The sequence below is a fragment of the Ambystoma mexicanum genome, chromosome 5p, assembly GCF_040938575.1.
Source record: "Ambystoma mexicanum isolate Mex_15411 chromosome 5p, UKY_AmexF1_1, whole genome shotgun sequence".
In the NCBI taxonomy this organism is placed as follows: domain Eukaryota; kingdom Metazoa; phylum Chordata; class Amphibia; order Caudata; family Ambystomatidae; genus Ambystoma; species Ambystoma mexicanum.
The window spans coordinates 644,137,637-644,162,428 of record NC_090930.1 but is presented as its reverse complement, the minus strand read 5'-3'; positions in this window follow the sequence as shown (position 1 = coordinate 644,162,428).

Below are 24,792 nucleotides of genomic sequence, written 5' to 3'. Positions count from 1 at the left end.
TTGGAGACGTGAGGAGGAAAGCCATTTGTTCAGACGCCGGAGGACTGGTGGGCGTCAGCCATGATTGCAGGACCTGATAAGAATCAAGTAGAAGACGCCGGGCCGCGGCAGTGATTTACAAGCGGCTTGGGGCGTTCTCTGGAAGCAACAATCTTCAGGGTCCGGGTGTCCTCATGAGGCACCCGGGTCATCAGCTAGTGCATTATCTTTTGTGTTCTGTTTCTGGCTACAAACTTTTATATGCAGCTTGTTCTGGGTGCACGTGTGAGGATACACGCAACCACATTTATATATGGATTGAAAAGCATGCTGAATTACTTGTCAGGCAGGCCAGCAGTGTTATGTCCTAGTTTTTACTTCATGTACTAAATGTGCAGCATTTGTTCATTGCTTCATTGTGCCCATGTGGCCATGAGTCTAATGTGCTTCATCCCAGTTTGTGCCATCATGCTTTATGTGCAAACGTCTGTTTGTGCACATTATCTTCCACATGTTTGTGTCCATTATGTTTGAGTTTCTAACTCTATGTGCAGTGTGTTCAAAGTCATGTTATGAGTGCTTTCATTATGTAAGAAAATGCTAAGAGCAGGAATATACTTTTGAATGGTTTTTCATAGGTTCAGGTATCATTTTGGAGGTTAGGTCAGGACAGGTTGTGTTTAGGCATTTAATTCCAGATACAAGTGTATTAAGTGGGAATTAGGTATTGTTATACTTGCATGTTATGTTTTCCCCTTCTTCCCTTTGTCATTCCATCCCCTTTCCCTAACTCCGTCTTCCCCCCATTGGCTGCCACGTGGCTCCCTGTGTCATTAGTTCAGGCGCCCGTGCTAACCAAGGTGGGAGGGTCGAATCTATTCGGCTTCTGTGGTTCGGGAGAGGGGGTCGAGACCCTTATCCCTTTGTTTGCATTGACATCCACATTCCAATGTATCTATCAGTTTGAATGTGGGAATTGTCTGATTCTTCTGTAATCACCTAAGCAACCTTTCGCTGATGAAGCTTCTTTCCTAAATTAAGCACACTTCATAGAAAACTGACTTCCTAACTCCATAGAGATTAATAGGGAATCATACAGTTTTCTTTTCCTTTGCACAGTGGCTGAACTGCTGATTTTATCAGTTCAGTTATCCTCTGGTTGAACTTAATCCTGACTGAAGGTCTGCTGCAGTGTATTTCCCTCCGATATAGAAAACATAATTTGGAGGACGATTTATTCTCAGAGGTTCTGAGGGGAGTCCCTTCGTTATCATATTGTTCTTTCACAGATATGAGAGTGATCTCAAAGACTTCAGTTTTCTGAAAAATAATCTCTGTTCAATCTTGATCTTTCTCAATTTAGTGGCAGGTGCAATTCAAACTGACATAATTGGCTTCTCTTTATTATTTGATCAGGTAGAAAATTTGGTCGCAGTTAACCCATGCAATCTATTGAAGGAGAAAGTCTTCGAAGTGGATAGTTTCTCTGTATAACAGGTGTGCTCTGACGAGCCATGACTATCATCAGATGTCTGAGTCGATGTTTCCCTATTTGGTTTCTACCCCAGGAGTTCCATTTACTGGGATCCCCTAGCCATCAAAATTATGTAGTTTCCCAAGATGGGGTTTGAGGGTAATACAAAGAATTTGCCCTCTTCCTTGGTTCAAAGTAGCAACTATTTCTCAAAATATGAAGGTCAACTAAAACCCTGTTTCTATTAGAGTCAGTACGCTTCACTTTCCTTAAACTTTGATAGGTGCATAAAACGGGTCATCTTTCATCTCCAATTTACAGAAAATGTATGAGTTAGTGGATCATTCTGAGTGCATTTTGTTGATGTTTTGGATCTCTTGAACTTGACCTAGAGCAGCCTCCTTGGGGGAATTCTCTTGGGGATCAACTTCATGTGTGTTGGTTAAGGAATCTGTAAGAAAAACAATGCACCTTGAGATAAACATTAGGCCATTGATTTCCCCCCTTTCCGCAGGTGTCATGTCACTGCTGCTGCTTGGTTTGTGATATCTAGAAAACATGGCGAGGAAAGAAAATAGTTTGGTTCTAATATCTCAGTCAAAATTGATGGATTTAATTCTTTTTGGGTCTCACGTCTAGGGATTCTTTCATGAAAATTGTTCTTTTCCTAGGTTTTTTGACATTTTTCACTTGATCAGATTCTCTGCTCTTTTGGAGGGGACACTAACTCTGGGAAAGAAGAAACACTGCAATCTATATCCAAAGGTGTCTCCTCATTTTCAAATGTAATTGTCACATTATTCACCACACTAAATGTAACTCTTTGTTTCTTTTACTCTCGCATCCATTTCACATTCCTTTCGTACACTCCCTTTGATAATCACACATCCTACTCTTACATGCACAGACCCAACACAGTGCCCCTTGTACTCACTAAACAATGCCTTACCTGATATAGAATGTAGTTCTGCATTGTCCACCATCCCTGCTCCTGCTGTTTTCTTGGTCTACTACCTCCTCCTTTTATGACCTCACCTGAACAAATTACAACTTCCTGGTTCTTGGTTTTTCTGTTATCCTACACTCTACCCTCTGGTTGGTTATCTGGCATACATTTCCCCGCATGGGAGGTTTCACGTACAGAAAAACCTGGAAATAAGCTCTTTCTCTCTATGGGTACACTGTGGTGTAGCAATGGTAGCCCGATTGAGTAGTGTGCAGGTTTAAGTTAGGGGGCCCTGTCATAGTTTCCCCAGAGTTAATCACAGTTTTATTTGATAGCTAATGTCTCGGGTATTCTAGGGAGTCCACAATGATTGTGTTTCTGATCACGCTGGCCCCATTTTACGTGAGTTCATGATAATGTATTTCCTTGCTTTAATGTATGTTGTAAAGTAAACACATTGGGGGGGGTGCATATGTGACTTGTGTTTCTGATAATGTTGGCTGCATTTTGTTGCTTTACTATCTTTCAGGTTTCATATATGACATGTAGTGCATGTGCAATGTGTATGCAGTGGAGATACGTGCATATATTGGGGTGTATGCATATGTTACATGTTTTCATGGTAATGCATTTCCTTGATTTAGTCTAAGTTATACAGTGGAGCTGTCTGCATATGTTATGTGTGTTCATTATAATTTTGGCTGAATTTGGTTGCTTTACTGTCTTTTATGTTTCATATATGATGTGTAGTGTATGTTTTAATGTGAAAAAGTAAAAGACTTTCACACAGTAACTGCACCACAATTGTACATAACCTTGTCTGGTTTTATTAGTTTGTATTGTTGAATCCCGTAGGAGGACCCTTTGTAAGACACATGTTTCGGCACGTCCTGTGCCTTCTTCAAATCAGGGCAATAAGTGTTACATTATCACACATTACTGGTCAAAGTGAAAACAAAATCAAATGCATGTATATATGGCAATGATATTATGGAAACATTAGTGAATAAACATGTCAATACCACAGAGATGAGTGAGTGGTGAAAGGGAGGATGATTAGGGTCAGGTGAAAAAGCTACACAAGAGAAAAAAGAAAAAAAAGAAAAATAGTGAGAAACAAAACATTTCTAAATTTCCTGTATGGCTCCTTCATTTTGTAAATGAACTTTTTTTTCATCATTGAAAAAAACTTCTATATGGCATTCTCATTTGGTTCTAGAGATCACTGGTTAGAGCTGTTCCCAAACTTGAATATGCTGTTAAACTCCCATATTGATCCATTCGGTGACTGTTAGTCTATATGTAAGCCTTAAAACAGTTATGTTGCCTATTAGCATGAGTTAATCATACTGATCTTACTATTAGTTCTTGTGTTCATGTTTGCTCAGATCTTTATTCTTGAGTCTTTGGTTGGCAACATTTCGGGGTTAAATCCCAACTGTAATACATTGATGCGTCTTATTTCAAGAGTTCACACAGTATCCGTTATTTGTCATTATTCGTGCCACCTAGTATTGGTTACGGCCTTGTGGTTATTTTATTCTTCAAACTAATTATGCATACCTACATTTGCATTTTGAGTATTCATGAAGATCAAAATCTGGCGTGTACAATACGCAACCCTTTCTGGTTTCAAAACATTTCATGCATGTCTGCTTTTCGAACACACGTTCATTTTGTTACTGATTATTCAAGATACATGAAATCCTCATATTGAAAGCTATCTCGTTGGTGTGATCCCCTGAGACATGTATGCTGTGTATACTTGCTGCTAAATGAGGGCGCATTTATACCGCAAAGATGCTAAAGAGTTATGTTTGATTCGATTCTTCACATAAATTGCAAATTTTCCCTTAGTATTCACATTATTTGCTCTTGCCTTGTGGCATCGATGCAAATTCCCCTCATTGTTTTGCCATATCCCCTGTTAGGGCTTACCTGAAAAGTGTCTAATCCCATCCGTTCGCGACGGATCTCCGATTCTAATGGAGACCCCAGCTTGCAACTCACTTGTATATTGAGGTTGTCATGGTTATCAACCATTGTTCTTCGATCTCTATTCCTCGACTTCAGTAGCCGCCATCTTTTGGGATAAGGCTTACATTTAAACTGTCTGTATTTATGTGCTGGTTCCCATACTCATCATGAACTGCTATAGAGTCGAATTTGCGTCCTTCTTACAAATTTCGCCGCTGCCTTACATTCGATGCCCATATTGCATAGCATAATGGTTTGTCCTGAAATCATGTTTATACATTTTTTATTTTTTTATATTTTTATTTTTATTTCATAATATATATTGTTGCACATGTTTCATATGTTTTAGGTAATTCATTCACGTTTGATTTCCAGCTGTATATGAGCTATGATCCCAATGTACTGTATGTATTGGCAGTACGTATTTCTGTAATCAAATCTTGTATTTACTTATTTGTATCAATGCGCATGCTCCGCACGCCTGGTCAAGACATTGATAGTCTATTCTCGCCGCACTGGGACTTTGATAGCCTTTGATTTCTTGTTCTGGTTGATTTGCTGTCAATCACAAAAAGTGTACCTAACAACTTGGATGACGCCCTGTTATTCACAGATACAGAACATTTAGGCCCTAGTTAGAGTGAATTAATTGGTTTGTCATTACGTTTGTATTTTTGTATTTGTTTATTATTTGTATCGCGCCCCTAACCCTGAGGTAACTGAACATAAGTTTCCAACAAAGTTGTGTCGCTATTGCACTTGATGTATTTTTCATGATACTAATAAGTGTGTTTGTATTATAGAAAATGTCATAAAAACGTATAAAAACATTTTTTAAACTTGCCTTATTAAGGTTGGGATGTCTTGGATATATCCCTTACTCGTCAAGCGGTCCAACACAAATCCTCTTGAGTATGACTTGTCCATGCCTTCCTGAGTGAAGACACATACTAATACATCACAAAACAAAATACATTATAAAAAAAGCATAGTTTCATTGTATCATATATTTAGCTGTGTATTGAACGATCATTATTTGTGTCTGAAATGTTCAAAAATCATGTTTTTTTGCATCTGAGGTACTCATCACATTGTTAATATATCATCCTTATTTAACATTAAATCCCCATGCAGCGGATGACAACATTCTCATGAACTTGGTTCTTTCACATTGGACATCCATAGAGTAAATGATTGTCTTTGCTCCTGAGTTGTAGTCTCTACACGAACAATGCCATTTCATTGTCCGTATTTAGTCAGACTTCGAAAGTTCTGAATCTGCAAATTAGCTGGGCATCCTCTTTTCTCAGTAGCAGTTCTCCATTTCCACCCCTCTTACCGAGGGTCACTTTCTGTGAACCTATGAACCTAATCTCTTTCTTTTTGTCCATTAGGTGGTTCTTTTGCAAGTGTTGCACAAATGGAAGCATGGCATCTTGACTGCCAATTAATGATACGTGTTTGCGTATCTATGTTCTCAACTCACACATAGTTCTACCTATGTATGCTTGTTTACATGTGCAGATTATTGCGTACAGTACAAATTTGGACCTGCAGTTGATGTTCTTCTTGATTTTCATACTGGTCTATCTCATGTCTTGAAATTTGTCTGGACTGTTATGTGCGTATTTGCATAAAGTGCATGTACAGCATTTCCGGAAACCTGCCGCCTTGGTTTGCAGCCATGATTCGGTCATTTTCTTTTTGTCATCTGGGAGTAACGATAGGCTTGAGTTCATTTTCAAAGTCTTTGCTCTTCTGTAGATCAAATTAGAACCATCTTCCACAAACTTAGATACATGCAGATCCAATTTCAAAAGATGTAAATTTTTCTTAGGAATTTTTCATATGACATAATTGTTATTGCAAAAAGTTGTGATAAATTTGACTTTCTTAGTCTCCATTGTGGTGACTTGTTCTTTTTAAGTTAGCGTGTATTCCCTTGTTGTTCTCATTGCCTTTTCACGTGCTACTCTGATGCATTTATTGAATAGCCCCTCTGTCGAAAGCTTGCATTTAACAGGTCACATTCTTTGACAAACTCACATGGGTCTTTGCAGTTTCTACGTGCCCTAATAAATTCTCCCGTTGGTATGTTTCGTTTGACTGGTTCATGATGACAACTGGTTGCGTATAGCGTTGAGTTAACTTCAGTCTCTTTTTGGTAGGTCTGTGTCATGAGATGATCTCCATCAGGGTAGATTGTTAGATCTAAGAAATTGATGCTAGTCTGACTGTTAGTCCCAGTGAACTCGATTCCTACATCATTATGATTTATCCTTGTCATGAAATCCTCCAGTTCTTCAGATGGTCCATTCCAGATAAGGAGCACGTTGTCGATGTATCGTGCCCATAGGATCACTTTTTCCATATATACATTATCTGTGTACACATGGTGCTCTTCAAACATCCCCATGAAGAGATTGGCCAATGCAGGGGTGTATTTAGTGACCATTGCCACTCCCCTTCTTTGTCTGTAGAATTCATTGTTGAATATGACTACGTTGTGTTCTAAGGTTGCCATGAGCATTTATTTTAGCATGGATACAAAGTGATAGTGCAAAGCGGAATCCTCTCTAAAAATGGTTTCCAATGCTAAGTCATATCTGATTTATGAGTACAAGGCTCTCACATCCCATGTGGCCAGTTGAAAATGTGGTTGCCAATTTATTTGATCTATGGTCTTTATTGTGTCTGTTGTATCCCTAATGTAAGCTTTCAATTTGGGTACCCCTGCACATAGTGCATTGTCAATATATTCAGAAATGTTTTTCGTGGCCCACCCAATGCCACTAAGTATCGGTCTCCCTTTAGGGATATGTTCAAATGCTTTGTGGACTTAAGCAAAAAATAGATCGTCGGCAGGACTGGTTGTCTGACAAATAGTTATGTTTTCTCTTCATCTGTTAATAGTCCTTTCATATGCCAGCCTGTGATCAGCTCTTCAAGATCCTTGTTTATTTGATTCCTTGCATCGCTGGGCAGTGCTTCATAGCATTCTGGTGTACTTAGGTTAGGTTGTTGATGGCCATTGCTATGTAATCTCTTCGGTTCATGTTTATAATATTTCCACCCTTGTCTGCTTCTTTAATGACTATTCCCTTGTCTTGCTTTAGTTCTTTGAGTGCATGGTATTATTTTGTTGTTAGGTTGCCATCAAGTTTTCTTTTTCTCTTGTTCTTCTTTTACCTATTTATAAAAAGCATCTAAGCATCTATCATATTTTCCAGTGAAAGTTGTGGCGTAAAATTGGATTTTGGTTTCAATTCCCTTTTAAATCCTCACTCCTGTAGTGTGTTGTGTACTTCAAACGAATCTGGGTCCTGTAGAGATCTTAGTGTATGAATATTATCCATATCTTCAATGGTCAATGTGCTTTTTTCTCTCTGAACCTGAAATTCGTATCGTCTCGTTACTTGTGTCGCGAAATACTTTCTGTACGAATTTGAATAAGTCTATTTGTACGTCTGTACTGTCATATTCGCATGTGTGTGCAAATGATAGTCCTTTATTCAACAGTGTAGTCTCTTCCATAGATACACTTCTATCCAATAAGTTCATGACCAAATTGTTCATTTGTTTCTCCTGGCTGGCTTGCCTTGCGCCTGCCCTTGCCAGTCTCCTGTAATTCTCTAGAGCTTCTGGATTTCCTACATCTGCCCCTCCCCCTCCTTCCTCTTTTCCTGGCATATGTTGTTTCTTGTCCGTATTGCTGGGTAACTGAAAACGCACTCACTTGTGGACTGTATTTCTATTCCCTTTTTAATATCTACGAATTTGGTTTAGGAAACCCTGTCTCTTCTTGTTCTTATCACCTTCTCCAGATGTTTCTTTTTCAGTTTCTGATTCTACGTCTGGCTTCCAGAGGAGGTATTTGGAGTATTTCCTCTTGATAATGGTATGTTGTATTGGTTATATTTCTCTTGGAAGGTGTATACCTTATCCTCCTGGTAATCTCTTTCATCCCTAAAGTATTTGCGTAGTTTTCTCAATTTGATTTCATCTTGATATTTCTTGAGGATCTTGTGCATTTTTTGATAGTTCTTCTCCTTGGTAGCTTTGAGTGCTTTTGTATCTGATATTTATGTGTTAATGTGTATGCAGTGGTGATGTGAGCATATGTTAGGGTGTATGCATATGGTTTGTGTGTGGTTTGTAATTTTGGCATGCATTTTTTGTGGTGTATGTGTATGTGGACTGTGTTTTGTTGCTTCACAGTGTATTGTAATGTGTGTTGTGGCAGGTCAGGAGAAGGACACAGACACTGGGCCTCATTCCGAGTTTGTAGGTAACCACGCCGCTATTTGCGGCATGGCTGCCTCCGAACTCGTCCAAACTCTGGCATGGTGAATGGAGTAATTACCGTCCATTCTGAGGTCGGAGGGACCGGTAATTCCCCATTCACCAGGGCCATTCCCAATTCCCATTTGAGCCCCCATAGGGCTCAATGGGAAGGGGTAAGGCGGCAATAACGGTACCGTAAATTACAGTACCGTTATTGACCCCGGAGTCCCTTTGCGGGTCCCGTCCTTAACGCCTGCCAAAAGCAGGCGTTAAGGAAGGACCCGCAAAGGGAACTTGTAGTAGGGTGGTCAGGGTTTAACGGCACCGGTCTCATTACCGGTGACCGTTAACCCTTACCGCCCTACTCGGAATGAGGCCCACTGTGATGACATTTACACTAGCTATTTATTCAATAAGAAGAAAAAGGCCTATCGTTCCCTATTGTTACATGGGTGTTACTTGCCAATATACATAACTAAGATGCTTGTGAGTCATCAGAAAGTCTTAAATAAATATGTCTGCCATAAACAACTAGTTCTAGATGACTCTGCCATTATTCTAACCAATTTAAATAAGATCAGGAGGATTCTTCCCTCCTCCTGATTATGTTATGGCAATTTCCAATCTCTATTTATTTTCAGTATTCTTTGTTATTAGGCTATTTTTAAATTGTCTCTTTTCACTCGCTTTATCAATTCTTGCCACTCTTTCGTAATGTCTTTGAGTCTTCACCCCTCTATCAGGATGTTTTTCCAATATCCCGCTTTTGCTCTCTTGCTTCGCCTCAGGTTCCAGTTGCTATACCCTTTTGAGTACAGTAACCCATAGCTTCTTAGCTTCAATATACTGTCTTGGCTCTTAGGGTTCCCCTTTTCCTCAGGCCAATGACTCTGTCTCTCTTTTCCCTTAAGTGGTTCCCTTATCTTCTCTTGGCATTTATATAAGTCTCTCTCTGATATTCTCCACTCTTTACATCTTGGGTTATGCGGTTTTCCCCCTCTTCCGTTAGTATTTGTATCCCTGTCGTAGTGCTCTCTCTTTTAGGTTTATTTGGGACCCTCTTTCTCAAATAAATACAGTTTCACTTTATCTACGTCAGCTTCAATGGCTTGTTAATTTCACTGTGATGAATCCACCCTCTTCACCACTTACTACCGTTCCTAGCTTCTATCTCTCTTAATCATTGCTCGGGTTTGCTTTGTTCTCTCTGGTTATCTGTCTTGCCAACTCCGCCGACGTCCCACTCTCAGTCATCTTTCTCCCTAGGACCAGGTACGGCAGCGGAAAAGCAGACAAGTCGCTGCCTCTTCAGCATAGTGCCTTTAGCATATTTGGACAGGTGCACTACCCTCCACAAAGTCCTTTTCGTCACGCCACTACCCGGGTTTGGATTCCTGTCTCCCTCTCGCATCACTGCATGCAGATGCTGGGACTCCAGCTTCTTGCTCTCGCATTCAGGCCACTTCTGAAGGTTGTGATCTCTGCGTCTCTCCTTGGCTCCACCTCTCGCAGGTTTCACAGCGTCAGGGTCTTTCCCTGCTTATGCTCTCCGCTCCCTCTCTGGACTTCGCTACATCTCAGTGAATGCTGTTCCTTCTTCTTGTCTATCATTCTATTCATCTCAGTTATAGGGAGGTATCCCCTTAAAGAGACAGATATTCTCTCGTTTCTGCAGATGTCTTTTTCAGTTTTGGCTCTTGCCCAATCTCTGGCTTCCATAGTGCTCTGCATATCTGATAGTCCCATATATGCCACCATTGGAAATGGCTTAGGGAGTTCCTCACAGCAATGGGAGTCCCTGTCCCCAAAGGGGGAGTCTCTCCCAGTGAGGTCTGACTTGCCTCAACATCCGAAGAGATTTTTGAGGATCAGGCTCACCTCCTTAGCCTCACATGGGGTCTCTTCCTTAGGGGGAAGCAACTAATTCCTTTGATTCATCATAGTGGTTTGTTATATGGCATGTGTTGTTCTCATACTGGGTACGAAGCTACGGTGTACGTATATAGTTTATGTGTGGTTTGTATGTTTGGCTTACAATGTTCACCTATTTCTTTTAGTCATATACAGATTTATAGTAAATTCTCAAAAATGTTGCTGTAAGCATGGTTGACTTGGTTGCTGTTCAAATGGTGTGTGTGTAGTTTGTACATTGTTCGCATTTCATTTGGAATTAATCATTGTTGTCATTGCACATGCATCATATATAGATACATTTTCATTTGGTAATATCTCAATATTGGCTAAGTCGATTTTCAAAAATGTTTTTCAGTGTACACATTCCAGATGAAATCCATCACATGCAAAACATTGTGAAAATGAAAGCAGACCATTTTGAGATATTTGGGCTGAAAAATACTACTGTGGAATATTTTTAGATTTTTTCATGCAAGAGTTTGGAAGTTATTGTGAAACACTTGTGTACGAGTGTGATATAAATACAATATCAATATCAACATCAATACAAGTTATTTTCTGAAACTCCATAGAGACTGACAGGGTAATTCATAGAATTTTGCATAAAGTGGCGCACGCGGCTGGCGAACAGTGTCCCCGTGCGATACACTGCGCCAGCCGCGTGCGATAAAATCCATTTCATCGCACAGCGTATTCAGGGATTTTAGCACCCCAAACCCGCCATGGCGCAGAGTGTCGCAGCGACCCTGCAGCAGCACCAGTTACGCCTGTAAGAACGCCCTCGCGCAAGGAAAATCCATCAAAATCCCCAATTCATCGCAAATGTCTGCGCTAACCCTGGACCAGTTTACAGGGCTGCCAAACAGCAAACGCCAAGCGGGGTCCGTGTATTACTGGGCTGTGCGGGAAGTTTCACACGCAATTGGCCCTGTGCGAGTGGGGTAAGTGTATTACTGGGGTGCGCAGGAAGTTTCACACGCGATTGGCCCTTGTGCGAGCGGGGTACATGTATTACTGGGGTGCGCGGGAAGTTTCACACGCGATTGGCCCTGTGCGAGCGGGGCACATGTATTACTTGGGTGCGCGGAAGTCTCACACGCGATTGGGCCTGTGCGAGCGGGGTACGTGTATTACTGGGGTGCGCTGGAAGTTTCACACGCGATTGGCCCTGTGCGAGCGGGGTACGTGTATTACTGGGGTGCGCGGGAAGTTTCACACGCAAATTCAGCAGGGTACGTGTATTTCAGGGGTGCGTGGGAAGTTCCACACACGATTGTCCTGAGTACGTGTATTCCAGGGGTGCGCGGGAAGTCTCACATGCGAATTCAGCAGGGTACGTGTATTTCAGGGGTGCGCGGGGAGTACTACACATGATTTGGCCGTGTGGGTCCTCCCAGGTGTTCCCTCTACACCCTCCACGGCCCCTGCAGGCAGCCCATACCACAGTGGACTACCCTGCACCCCTGCTCATGTCCCGCAGGCAGCCCATCCACCATGGGCATGTCCCCCAGCCAAGCCACATGTCACCTTGCACTACTGATCAACAACGCATGTTTCCCATCACCCCCACCCCCCAGCACTGTGGGGGACCTGCCAGCAGGCCCCCACTCATGTCCAACTCATGTCCCCCTGCACCCCCACCCCCCAGCATTCAGGGGCACCCTCCACCAGGCCCCCACACATGTCTCCCTGCACCCCCACCCCCCAGCATCCAGGGGCACCCTCCACCAGGCCCCTACTCATGTCCAACTCATGTACCCCTGCACCCCCACCCCCCAGCACTGTGGGGCACCCTCCACCAGGCCCCCACTCATGTCCAACTCAAGTCTCCCAGCACCCCCACCCCCCAGCAGTGAAGGGCACCCTCCACCATGCCCCCACACATGTCTCCCAGCACCCCCACCCCCCAGCATCCAGGGGCACACTCCACCAGGCCCCAACATATGTCTCCGAGCATCCCCACCCCCCAGCATCCAGGGGCACCCTCCACAAGGCCCCCACACATGTCTCCCAGCACCCCCACCCCCCAGCAGTGCAGGGCACCCTCCACCATGCCCCCACACATGTCTCCAAGCACCCCCACCCCACAGCACTGTGGGGCACCTGCCAGCAGGCCCCCATCATGTCCGACTCATGTCCCCCTGCACCCCCACCCCCCAGCACTGTGGGGCACCCTCCACCAGGCCCCCACTCATGTCCAACTCATGTCTCCGAGCACCCCCATCCCCCAGAAGTGCAGGGCACCCTCCACCATGCCCCCACACATGTCTCCCAGCACCCCCACCCCCAGCATCCAGGGGCACACTCCACCAGGCCCTCACACATGTCTCCCAGCACCCCCACCCCCAGCATCCAGGGGCACCCTCCACCAGGCCCCCACACATGTCTCCCAGCACCCCCACCCCCCAGCATCCAGGGGCACCCTCCACCATGCCCCCACCCATGTCTCCCAACACCCCCACCCCCAGCATCCAGGGGCACACTCCACCAGGCCCCCACACATGTCTCCCAGCACCCCCACCCCCAGCATCCAGGGGCACACTCCACCAGGCCCCCAGACATGCCTACCAGCACCCCCACCCCCCAGCAGTGCAGGGCACCCTCCACCAGGCCCCCACACATGTTTCCCAGCACCCCCACCCCCCAGCATCCAGGTGCACACTCCACCAGGCCCCCACATATGTCTCCCAGCACCCCCACCCCCCAGCATCCAGGGGCACCCTCCACCATGCCCCCACACATGTCTCCCAGCACCCCCACCCCCAGCATCCAGGGGCACACTCCACCAGGCTCCCACACATGTCTCCCAGCACCCCCACCCCCAGCATCCAGGGGCACCCTCCACCAGGCCCCCACACATGTCTCCCAGCACCCTCACCCCCCAGCAGTGCAGGGCACCCTCCACCATGCCCCCACACATGTCTCCCAGCACCCCCACCCCCAGCACTGTGGGGCACCTGCCAGCAGGCCCCCACTCATGTCCAACTCATGTCCCCCTGCACCCCCAGCGCCCAGCATTCAGGGGCACCCTCCACCAGGCCCCCACACATGTCTCCCTGCACCCCCACCCCCCAGCATCCAGGGGCATCCTCCACCAGGCCCCCACTCATGTCCAACTCATGTCCCCCTGCCCCCCCCACCCCCCAGCACTGTGGGGCACCCTCCACCAGGCCCCCACTCATGTCCAACTCATGTCTCCCAGCACCCCCACCCCCCAGCAGTGCAGGGCACCCTCCACCATGCCCTCACACATGTCTCCCAGCACCCCCACCCCCAGCATCCAGGGGCACACTCCACCAGTCCCCCACACATGTCTCCCAGCACCCCCACCCCCCAGCAGTGCAGGGCACCCTCCACCATGCCCCCACACATGTCTCCCAGCACCCCCACCCCCCAGAATCCAGGGGCACACTCCACCAGGCCCCCACATATGTCTCCCAGCACCCCCACCCCCCAGCATCCAGGGGCACCCTCCACCAGGCCCACACACATGTCTCCCAGCACCCCCACACCCCAGCAGTGCAGGGCACCCTCCACCATGCCCCCACACATGTCTCCCAGCACCCCCACCCCCCAGCACTGTGGGGCACCTGCCAGCAGGCCCCCACTCATGTCCAACTCATGCCCCCTCCACCCCCACCCCCCAGAATTCAGGGGCACCCTCCACCAGGCCCCCACACATTTTTTCCCAGCACCCCCACCCCCAGCATCCAGGGGCACACTCCACCAGGCCCCCACACATGTCTCCCAGCACCCCCACCTCCCAGCATCCAGGGGCACCCTCCACCAGGCCCCCACACATGTCTCCCAGCACCCCCACCCCCAGCAGTGCAGGGCACCCTCCACCATGCCCCCACACATGTCTCCCAGCACCCCACCCCCCAGCACTGTGGGGCACCTGCCAGCAGGCCCTCACTCATGTCAAACACATGTCCCCCTGCACTCCCACCCCCAGCATTCAGGGGCACCCTCCACCAGGCCCCCACACATGTCTCCCTGCACCCCCACCCCCCAGCATCCAGGGGCACCCTCCACCAGGCCCCCACTCATGTCCAACTCATGTCCCCCTGCACCCCCAGCAGTGCAGGGCACCCTCCACCATGCCCCTACACATGTCTCCCAGCACCCCCACACTCCAGCATCCAGGAGCACACTCCACCAGGCCCCCACACGTGTCTCCCAGCACCCCCACCCCCAGGATCCAGGGGCACACTCCACCAGGCCCCCACACATGTCTCCCAGCACCCCCACCCCCAGCAGTGCAGGGCACCCTCCACCAGGCCCCCACACATGTCTCCCAGCACCCCCACCCCCCAGCATCCAGGGGCACCGTCCACCAGGCCCCCACTCATGTCGCCCTGCACCACCACCCCCCAGCAGTCAGGGGCACCCTCCACCAGGCCCCCACCCATGTCTCCTAGCACCCCCACCTTCCAGCAGTGCAGGGCACCCTCCACCATGCCCCCACACATGTCTCCCAGCACCCCCACCCCCCAGCACTGTGGGGCACCCTCCATCAGGCACCCACTCATGTCCTCCTGCACCCCCACCCCCCAGCAGTGCTGGACACCTGCCAGCAGGCCCCCATACATGTCCCCCTGCACCCCACCCCTCCAGCACTGTGGGACACCTGCCAGCAGGCCCCCACTCATGTCCCCCTGCACCCCCACCCCCCAGCAGTGCAGGGCACCTGCCAGCAGGCCCCCATACATGTCCCCCCAACACCTCATGACGATCGATAATCATGGCCCCCATGCCCACTCAATACACTGCCTACGCCACCCCAGTCCGAACACACCACCAGGTATGACATCCACCCGACAAAGAAATCACCAGCACATGATGCATCCCAAATGGCTAGTCTGCACATCAACACATATCCGTCAAACACACACAATGACAGGATGTGAATGATAGAACACACATTGTGACATGCATGAAACCAAAGAGAGAATACCACACATTGAAGTACAAAATTATAATGTATTAAACAGAAAAGCAAGGCAATGAAATGGAACAGAAGAAAATGGAAATAATAAATGAAATCCAGCATGTCCAATGAATGAAAAAGATGCATGAAATCCAAACGAAAGGTAATCCAAAAGCAAGTCTCCAAAGTGTCAGTCTGAGAAAATAAATTCAATGTTCCAAAATAAGAAAAAACCATTGATCCATGTGAAAAAAAAATTCAAAATCCAAATCCATTGTCAAACTTTGTACAAGGTGAACATCCAGGGTCCATGTGCCCAATCCTTTAAATGAAACCTATAAAATAAAATATTACCTAATGAAGAACTATATACAAGAAGTTGGGGCATTGTCCAAGTGCCTCAAAACAAAACCGAAAGGAAACTTAACACTAAAGAACTATTTACAAGGGCAGCGGGCTAGTCCGACGGCTCACTTCTGGATGTTCCGGGCCAGGGCATCATCGAACTCCTGCTCAATGTCCTGGAGGCGGTCCTCCTCCATGGCCCCGAGGGATTCCGCAGGGCCGACGACATGTTCTCATCCAACTCCCTGCGAATTGCCTCGAGGCACTTGGCCCGCCTCAGGGCCCTCCGCATGGAGTTCTCCGCCCTGACCATCGTGAGCCGTTCCTCTTCCGCCCGCTGCCGCTCCGCATCTATGGCGTGGCCCAACCACTACCACACGGAAGACACTTCCCGTCCTGGGTCCTCCTGCCCTCCGGCCGATGCCTGCCCCTCCGATGTCCAATGCCCCGAGCCATCATGGCTCCCACCTCGTTGCTGCTGCTGCTGTGCCTGTGCCCATGCCCTGGCTCCTGCTGCCTGCACATCCTCCACCGGCCGGGGTGCAGTCGTTGATGTGGCCACCCCTGCTGGACGTCCGACTCCCGACTGTGGCAGGGATGTGTCCTCCACCAGCCTGGCCGCACCGTCAGAGGCAGCTCCACAGGGCACCCAGGTGACAAATGGGTGGAAAGATGGCACGGAGGACGACTGGCGCATAGGGTGTTCAGTTGAGGAGGGGGTCGAAACAAGCTCCAGCAAACGGAGGAATCCGGCCTGGGTGACTTGTCCCAGTAGGCCGACGCGGTCAACGAGCCATTCGAGATGACGTGCAGTCTCCTCATGAAAAGACTGCAGGTCACCTTGCATGGCCCGTTGACGCAACGCCACACCAGTCAGGACAGGCTCAACCCGTACCTGGATATCCACGTCTGCAGGCAGAGGAAGGCCAGTTGTTGTAAGCTCATCCCCTGCCTGAAAACGGGTCTGGACGTAGGCAGCCCTGCTGGTGCAAGATGATGCAGTGACAGGATCAGGGACAGGATTGCACACAGGCACCTCTGCGGTGGCCTGTGCTGCCTCCTGTCCCTGGTCCTGCACTGCAACACTAGCACCAGTGGAATCCCACCTCCAGACCCCGTCTCTGTCGCTTGCACGGCCTCCTCCTCCACCAAACACCCCACCAACCTGGATGACTCCGTGCCATCTTACCCCGTTGGGCCCTGTGGGGTCCCAGCTGCCCCTATTGCTGCCGAGGAGTCCAACTCTGACCTCTGCCTCTTGGAACTCCCCCCGGCAGCTGCGGCCTGGGACGCGGCACTGGACTCCTCACTCCCCGACGAGATAACAACCTGGGAGGGGAGCCGGGCCTTGCATCTCCGGCTGGCGGTGCAATCCCTGCCGCTGTGCTCCACAGCACCTTCTCTGCCCTCTTCATCAGTTGACGGTGCAGAAAGGGAGAAATAAAACACAGGCATCAGGGCACTGTACAATGGACACATACACACATGACAGTTGCACATGAGTGGCATTTGGAAACCTCAGACATGGCATCACATTCGCCAACTCACATGTCATTTCAACTCGCACACATGGCAAAGGTGAGCCAGACATCACATGCAACACAGGGAGTGCACTACACATGCACACACACCACCACACTTGCATGCATGTGTACACCTCTGCCAACTGTCGCAGTGTTCAGATTGGCATCCATGTCACATCTGCCAATCAGGCTTCCACATCCCGCTGTCACATGCATCCATGTTGCATCACTGTTGCACCCTTGTCAAATACACACACATGCACATGTACACAGTGCTGATACATGCAGCTGAAACCAACATCCATGTGTGACATCATGAACATGTCTACTTACATACACATTCATCCAAACATGTGTGCCCACACATCTGCATTTGCATGCAAGCCTACACACACAAGCACCATCCATGTCTCACACATGAGAGCCCTCGCATGTGTTAGCCTCCTGGCCCTGTACACCCCCCCCCATACTTGACCCCATAAAAACACATGTGCAACCTGCACACTACTGGCACACCACCACACGCACAGCTTACAATCATGATGCATGTACACTTACCGCTCGACTCCAGACGGGTCTGCCTCTCAAGGACCTGGACGTGGAGCGCTCGGGATATGCATTCAAGGACCCTCATCTGATCGTCCGACAAGTGGCCCCGGCGCCCCTTATCATCCGCTGCCTTCAAGAGGCGCCGGGCCTTGTTGAGGGTCCTGGACCTGAAGTCCTCCCAGTGCTTCTTGACATGATGGAATAGTTGGACTGCCACCCCCTCCACGTTGATGGCAGTGACGATGTCCGTCCAGATCCGAGTCCGTCCTTCCTTGTCGGCACGCAAACTTCCAAAGAGGGCATCATACTGCCCCAGGACTTGCTCCACCAGGACACCAACTTCGGTGGTAGTGAAGCTGGTGCCCCTCTGCCTCTCTGGCCGGGGGTTGCCAGTGGTGCCAGATGTTGCAGTGCCCGACATGACAACCCCAGTGGCAGGAGTGGGTGGGCAACTGGGTCCTGGGGCTGGTCTGTGGAGTGATGGAATCCCAGTCGGGAGTCTTCGGTTCCAGCAGGGGTGGTCACAGCAACAGCACCCCTGGCTGATGTGCAGGCAGCAAATGGCAGGGCACATGGGCAGTAGGCAATCAGGCAGCAGCAGATGGCAGGTGGGAGCGTGCTCAGGGCTCTCGGGGGCAGTAATTCGGCCTTCTGGGCAGGAGCGTGGTCTTCTGTGTGCTTACGCGTGGCCAGCTTGATACGGAGTGATTTGGCACGTGAAAATCAAGCACGTCTGCGTGTAATTCGAGGAAAGGGCCTTAGCGCGTAAGCGCGTCAGCACACGTATGCGAATTCATTGACCCAAAGGCCCCCAGCGTGTAGGCGCGTCTATGACGTTACGCGCACGTGCGTTTTCTATGGCGCGTAGAAAAAATAAGCACGTCAGAGTGCCATAGCGTGCAATTGGTGGAAAGGGCCTCAGCGCGTATGCGTGTCTGTGACGTGCGTGCGCGGGCGTTTCCCTATGACTGCACGTCAGAGTGTCAGCTCATGTAATTGGAGGATAGGGCCTTAGCGCGTACACGCAGAAGTGACGCTGGACGTGTGGGCATGTTTAAAAGGTAAGTGTAGAACGCCATTTCCTTGTACATGCTTTTCGTGTAGAGCGAGTGGGTGAAAGCTGTACTTCTTGTCGGTTCACACGCGATTTACTTCACGGCGTTCCAAGTTCGTACTCCCTGTTACCTCTGACAGCTTTTTCTCTTTTTGTCTTTTTCCTGGGCCTGTTTCCTCAAACTGCGTTCACTTCTTCTGTTGTCCTGTCTCCTCAGACGGTGTACAATTCTTCTTTTGGCGGGGGTGTTGCCAACGCGCACACGCGCGTATTTTTCACGCAATTTTTCCTAGCAGACGGTGAGTCGCGCACGTATTTAACATCTGTGCTTGCCCCGTGTGTTGCGTACCCCTTCAGAGGTCAGTCTAGGCTGCGTGTGACACGCATACGTTCATTTTTGTGTTTCTGGGTGCCACAGCGTAGTGAAGGTTTATTTTTCCACCCACGTGGTCTAGGAGGGGTTGCGTGCACATTATCTCCCTTTTTTGGGGTGCCTGTGCGTTGCGTGACCCGTCATCTTCCCCCAGGGGTCACATACAGCCCTGCCAGAGCACTAGGGTACGAATTCCATCTAGTACTCTACCCCTTTGACCCCCAATTGCCCAGGACAATAGTTTACTGCAACTCCCATACGCACAACAACATCAGTGCCATGGTTGGGAGGCGAGCACGCCGTAAGGGTGGCAAAGGTGGCCGAGCCTCAAGAGGTGGCGTGGTGGATACGGTAGGGCACGTGGCCAGGACTTGCAGGGTGCCCCTAGCCCCCCATGTGTGGGTGACCAGTCAGGGACACCCATGCCCCCCCCGGTTGAGGGTAACGTGGCTGACCCATCCCTGCTCAGCCCTTGTTGGACCAGCCCATTGTGGTACCAGACCTGTCACAGGGTGACTCCATGGCTGACTTCCAGGTCAGCAGGTCTAGGCCACGTGTTGCGGTGCACGTTGGTGTCACCAGGCCACGTGGATCAGGGGCAGCTATGCCATCGGTTTTGATAGATGTGCTCAGATGCCCTGGGGGGACGTAGAACCACATGGGTGCAATCAATGGCACCTAGCACTTTGGGGAATTGGGCCACCCTGTAGAAATCCTGGCTGACAGCCTGCCTTTCTGCAGGTGTTCTGGGCAGGTATATGTGCCTGCGGACTGATGGGCGTGCAGTGATGATGGCCAACACCTGGTGTAGGCACCGTGACCGCGCGGCCTGTGACACCCCCCCCCCACTATGGCACTTGTCCGCTGAAATGATCCGGTAGCCAAGAAGTGCAGTACATTGAGGACCTTCTCCAGGGGGCTCAGTGCTTGGGAGCACAGGGTGGGTGATGTGAGGTCATCCTCCCACTCACTGACCAGGTCGAGTATTATGTGAGGTGGAAACCTGTACCTCCCATACACCTGGTCATCAGGCATACCAAAAAGGCTGGTTCTGGGTGTGAAGATTCTGGCCCTGACTATCCTCCTCCTCTTCCTGTGGTATCCCACGGCCACTGCTGCTAGGAACGGTATATTAATCCTGGCGTCTGAGCTTGTTTGTTGTTTGCGCACACTTTTATGCTGCGCGGGACGTGCGCCTGCTTCATGCTGGCGTACGTGTTTCCAGATTGGACCTTTTTTTTTGGCGCGTTGTAGGCGACCGTGTAAAACTTCCCGGCCACCCCAGGAATACACGTAACACGCTCTCCCAGGCCCAGTCGCGTGTGGAAGTTCACGCAAACCCATATTACACGTACCCTGCTGATATTGTGTGTGGAAGTTAACGCAAACCCCGTAATACACGTACCCTGCTGATATCGCGTGTGGAAGTTAACGCGAACCCCGTAATACATGTACCCTGCTGATATCGCGTGTGGAAGTTAACGCGAACCCCGTAATACACGTACACTGCTGATATCGCGTGTGGAAGTTAACGCAAACCCCGTAATACACGTACCCTGCTGATATCACGTGTGGAAGTTCACGCAAACCCCGTAATACATGTACCCTGCTGAAATCGCGTGTGGAAGTTCACGCGGACCCATAATACACATACCCTGATACAATTGCATGTAAGACTACCCGCGCACCCCTGAAATACACGTACCCAGGCAAATCGCACTGCTGGGGGGTGAGGGGTGGGGGTGCAGGGAGACATGAGTGGGGGCCTGGTGGACGGTGCCCCTGACTGCTGGGGTGTGGGGGTGCAGGGGGACATTAGTTGGACATGAGTGGGGGCCTGGTGGAGGGTGCCCCTGGATGCTGGGGGGTGAGGGTGCAGGGGGACATGAGTTGGACATGAGTGGGGGCCTGGTGGAGGGTGCCCCTGGATGCTGGGGGGTGGGGTCACAGGGGGACATGAGTGGGGGCCTGGTGGAGGGTGCCCCTGGATGCTGGGGTGTTGGGGTGCTGGGAGACATGAGTGGGGGCCTGGTGGAGGGTGCCCCTGGATGCTGGGGGGTGGGGGTGCTGGGAGACATGAGTGGGGGCCTGGTGGAGAGTGCCCCTGGATGCTGGGGGGTGGGGGTGCTGGGAGACATGAGTGGGGGCCTGGTGGAGGGTGCCCCTGACTGCTGGGGGGTAGGGGGGGTGGGAGACATGAGGGGGGCCTGGTGGAGGGTGCCCCTGACTGCTGGGGGTTGGGGGTGCAGGGGGACATGAGTTGGACATAAGTGGGGCCTGGTGGAGGGTGCCCCTGGATGCTGGGGGGTGGGGGTGCTGGAAGACATGAGTGGGGGCCTGGTGGAGGGTGCCCCACAGTGCTGGGGGGTGGGGGTGCTGGGAGACATGAGTGGGGGCCTGGTGGAGGGTGCCCCACAGTGCTGGGGGGTGGGGGTGCTGGGAGACATGGGTGGGGGCCTGGTGGAGGGTGCCCCTGGATGCTGGGGGGTGGGGGTGCAGGGAGACATGAGTGGGGGCCTGGTGGAGGGTGCCCCTGGATGCTGGGGGGTGGGGGTGCCGGGAGACATGAGTGGGGGCCTGGTGGAGGGTGCCCCTGGATGCTGGGGTTGGGGGTGCAGGGAGACATGAGTGGGGGCATGGTGGAGGGTGCCCCTGGATGCTGGGGGGTGGGGGTGCTGGGAGACATGAGTGGGGGCCTGGTGGAGGGTGCCCCTGGATGCTGGGGGTGGGGGTGCTGGGAGACATGAGTGGGGGCCTGGTGGAGGGTGCCCCTGGATGCTGGGGGGTGGGGGTGCTGGGAGACATGAGTGGGGGCCTGGTGGAGGGTGCCCCTGGATACTGGGAGGGGGTGCAGGGAGACATGAGTGGGAGCCTGGTGGCTGGTGCCCCTGGATGCTGGGGGGTGGGGGTGCTGGGAGACATGAGTGGGGGCCTGGTGGAGGGTGCCCCTGGATGCTGGGGGTTGGGGGAGCTGGGAGACATGAGTGGGGGCCTGGTGGAGGGTGCCCCTGGATGCTGGGGTGTGGGGGTGCTGGGAGACATGAGTGGGGGCCTGGTGGAGGGTGCCCCTGACTGCTGGGGGGTGGGGGTGCTGGGAGACATGAGTGGGGGCCTGGTGGAGGGTGCCCCTGGATGCTGGGGAATGGGGGTGCAGGGAGACATGAGTGGGGGCCTGGTGGAGGGTGCCCCTGGATGCTGGGGGGTGGGGGTGCTGGGAGACATGTGCGGGGGTGTTAAGCAGAAACCTGTGCAGTTCCCTCTGGGACGACTGCAAAAGATTTAGGCTTACAGGTGTTTGGCAGTAAACCCACTTGGTAGCAGTCTGTACCACACAGGTTCACCTGGTAGCTGTGGCTGAGCAGTCAGACTTCCCTCAAGAAGAGTTAGGCAGTATATGGAGTATACAAGATAGGGCAATTTACACAGTAGAACAAGCAGACACGGAACAGAGCTTGGGTGTAAAGATATATAATTATTTATTTTAAGGACACATCTATGAAAACACTCTGGCACTAATACGGCAAACAACTTCAATTACAATAACTATAAGTATATCAATCCTCTAAAAATATTTCGACAAGTCTAGGTTCAACGGCACCACTTATTTGCAGACAAAGGTGAATGCTTTAACCTAGATGGCACTCTAATATTCGTTAGAACGGGAGAGAAAAGGCGGGGTATGAAACCAGCTCAGTACCAACACTTTTACGAAGCAAATGCAAGGCCCTCAAGGCAGGGTCTACTGTGGATTACAAAGTTCAGAGGCCGGGCCCACTCGGAGAGAGGCAAGGCGATATGTCCCAACAAGTATCACGGTGGAAACGCACTTCGAGTCTTTGTAGCAAATTGTCACAGAAAGGTTGGACCAGTTTAGAACAAAAGTTAAGAAGGTCTGGAGGCGACCCAATGGAAAGGTAAGGATTTAAGACACCTCACGCTAACCGTCACAAGGGAAGCCAGGTGGACACGGTACCTTGTAAGTGCAGAGACAGCTCCAGCGGGGGCAGTTGTTCCTGGTGGTGGATGCAAGTTGGGGCTTTGCCAAGAGATGAGATGATCTCGTTGTCAAAGGAAAGTTGAAGATCGTTGCACCACCAGGGCGGAGACCAGCCGCGGAGTGCTCCGTCACAAGGCACCACCTTTTGGTCGCGGTATGGGCTAGTGGCTATCCTGTTGCCGGGGTGCTCAGCATGGGCAATTCGACCACTACGCCCTGGAAGCGAAGAAAAAGCAAAGGGAAAGGTTGTTCCCACCAGTCAGGGGGAGAAGACTCTCCAGTGGGGAGATCTCCTCTGTCGTTGGAAAGTGGTGAGTCAGTTCAGCAGGGCTCCACCGGAGGTGTCGTCGTTGCAGGTCGGCTCAGCTTTACCCTCGTTGGATTCTTAGGTCCTGTGGCGACTTCTGAAGATCCAGTCCCAAAAGCCCTGCTTTTATGCAGCAAACCCCCATTCATTCAGCCTAGCTGTCAATGAAAACACGCTAAGTGGTGAGCGGGGTGGCTCACCACTTGGGCCAATCACACCAGAGTGCGACTTGAGTTGGCAAGGCAACTCAGTCCAGGGTGCCTAAACCCCCTCCCACACCCCTGTGGTACCCAGTCAGAATGGCACCACTCTGGAGGGCTTCTGTGTAGAAGCCCGCCAAAAGTGGAACAAAGGGCTCAACCTTTGGTCCGGAGTTACAGAGGTGAACACAGATGCCATTTTAAAAAACGAGTTCTGGCAGAAAATACCGACCGGTAGATTTTTTTAAGACAAATAAACCGGCGGTATGTTAGAGACTAACGGAAAAAAAGTATTAGCCTCCAACATAGGGAAGAATCCCATAGAGTTATATTCGGGGTTGAATATAACAAGTAGTTTCCACTGCCACCAGCCAAAACTCGACGAGGGGGGACAGGACAGTGCCCCCTCGAATAACAGACCCAGGGGTAATCGAATTACCCCTACTAGTATGTTCACAATAGTATGGTTTGTACTAGTTCAGTTAGTAAATTTAGGTCTAGTAAAGCCAATGGTGACTCTACATGCCCTGGGAGACAGTAGTCAGTCCCAGGGTATGGAGTCTATGGTGGGGGTCCTCTAGGACGCCCCAGTGTTACGGCACGGAGGGTGCGGTGTAACACACATAGTAAAACACATGAGACCCTATGGAGTAAAAGACCCCATAGAACACATTGACATTCACAGGAATCAACCACATTCATGTCCAAGAGTGGGAGAAAAGAGTCTCACTCTTGGCAGGATGGAAAAAAACAAACTCCAGAAATTCAGCAAAGCTGCTGGGGGACTCACTAGGTTAGGAAATTCAGCCTAAACAGAGAATTCTCCCTAACACTTGCCCCCCCCAGACTAAGGGACAGGAGGATTTAATCCACTCCTGGATGAATCTCATACCTCTAGTTGATGACATACATCCTAGAGAGACCATCAGCATTTTGGTGG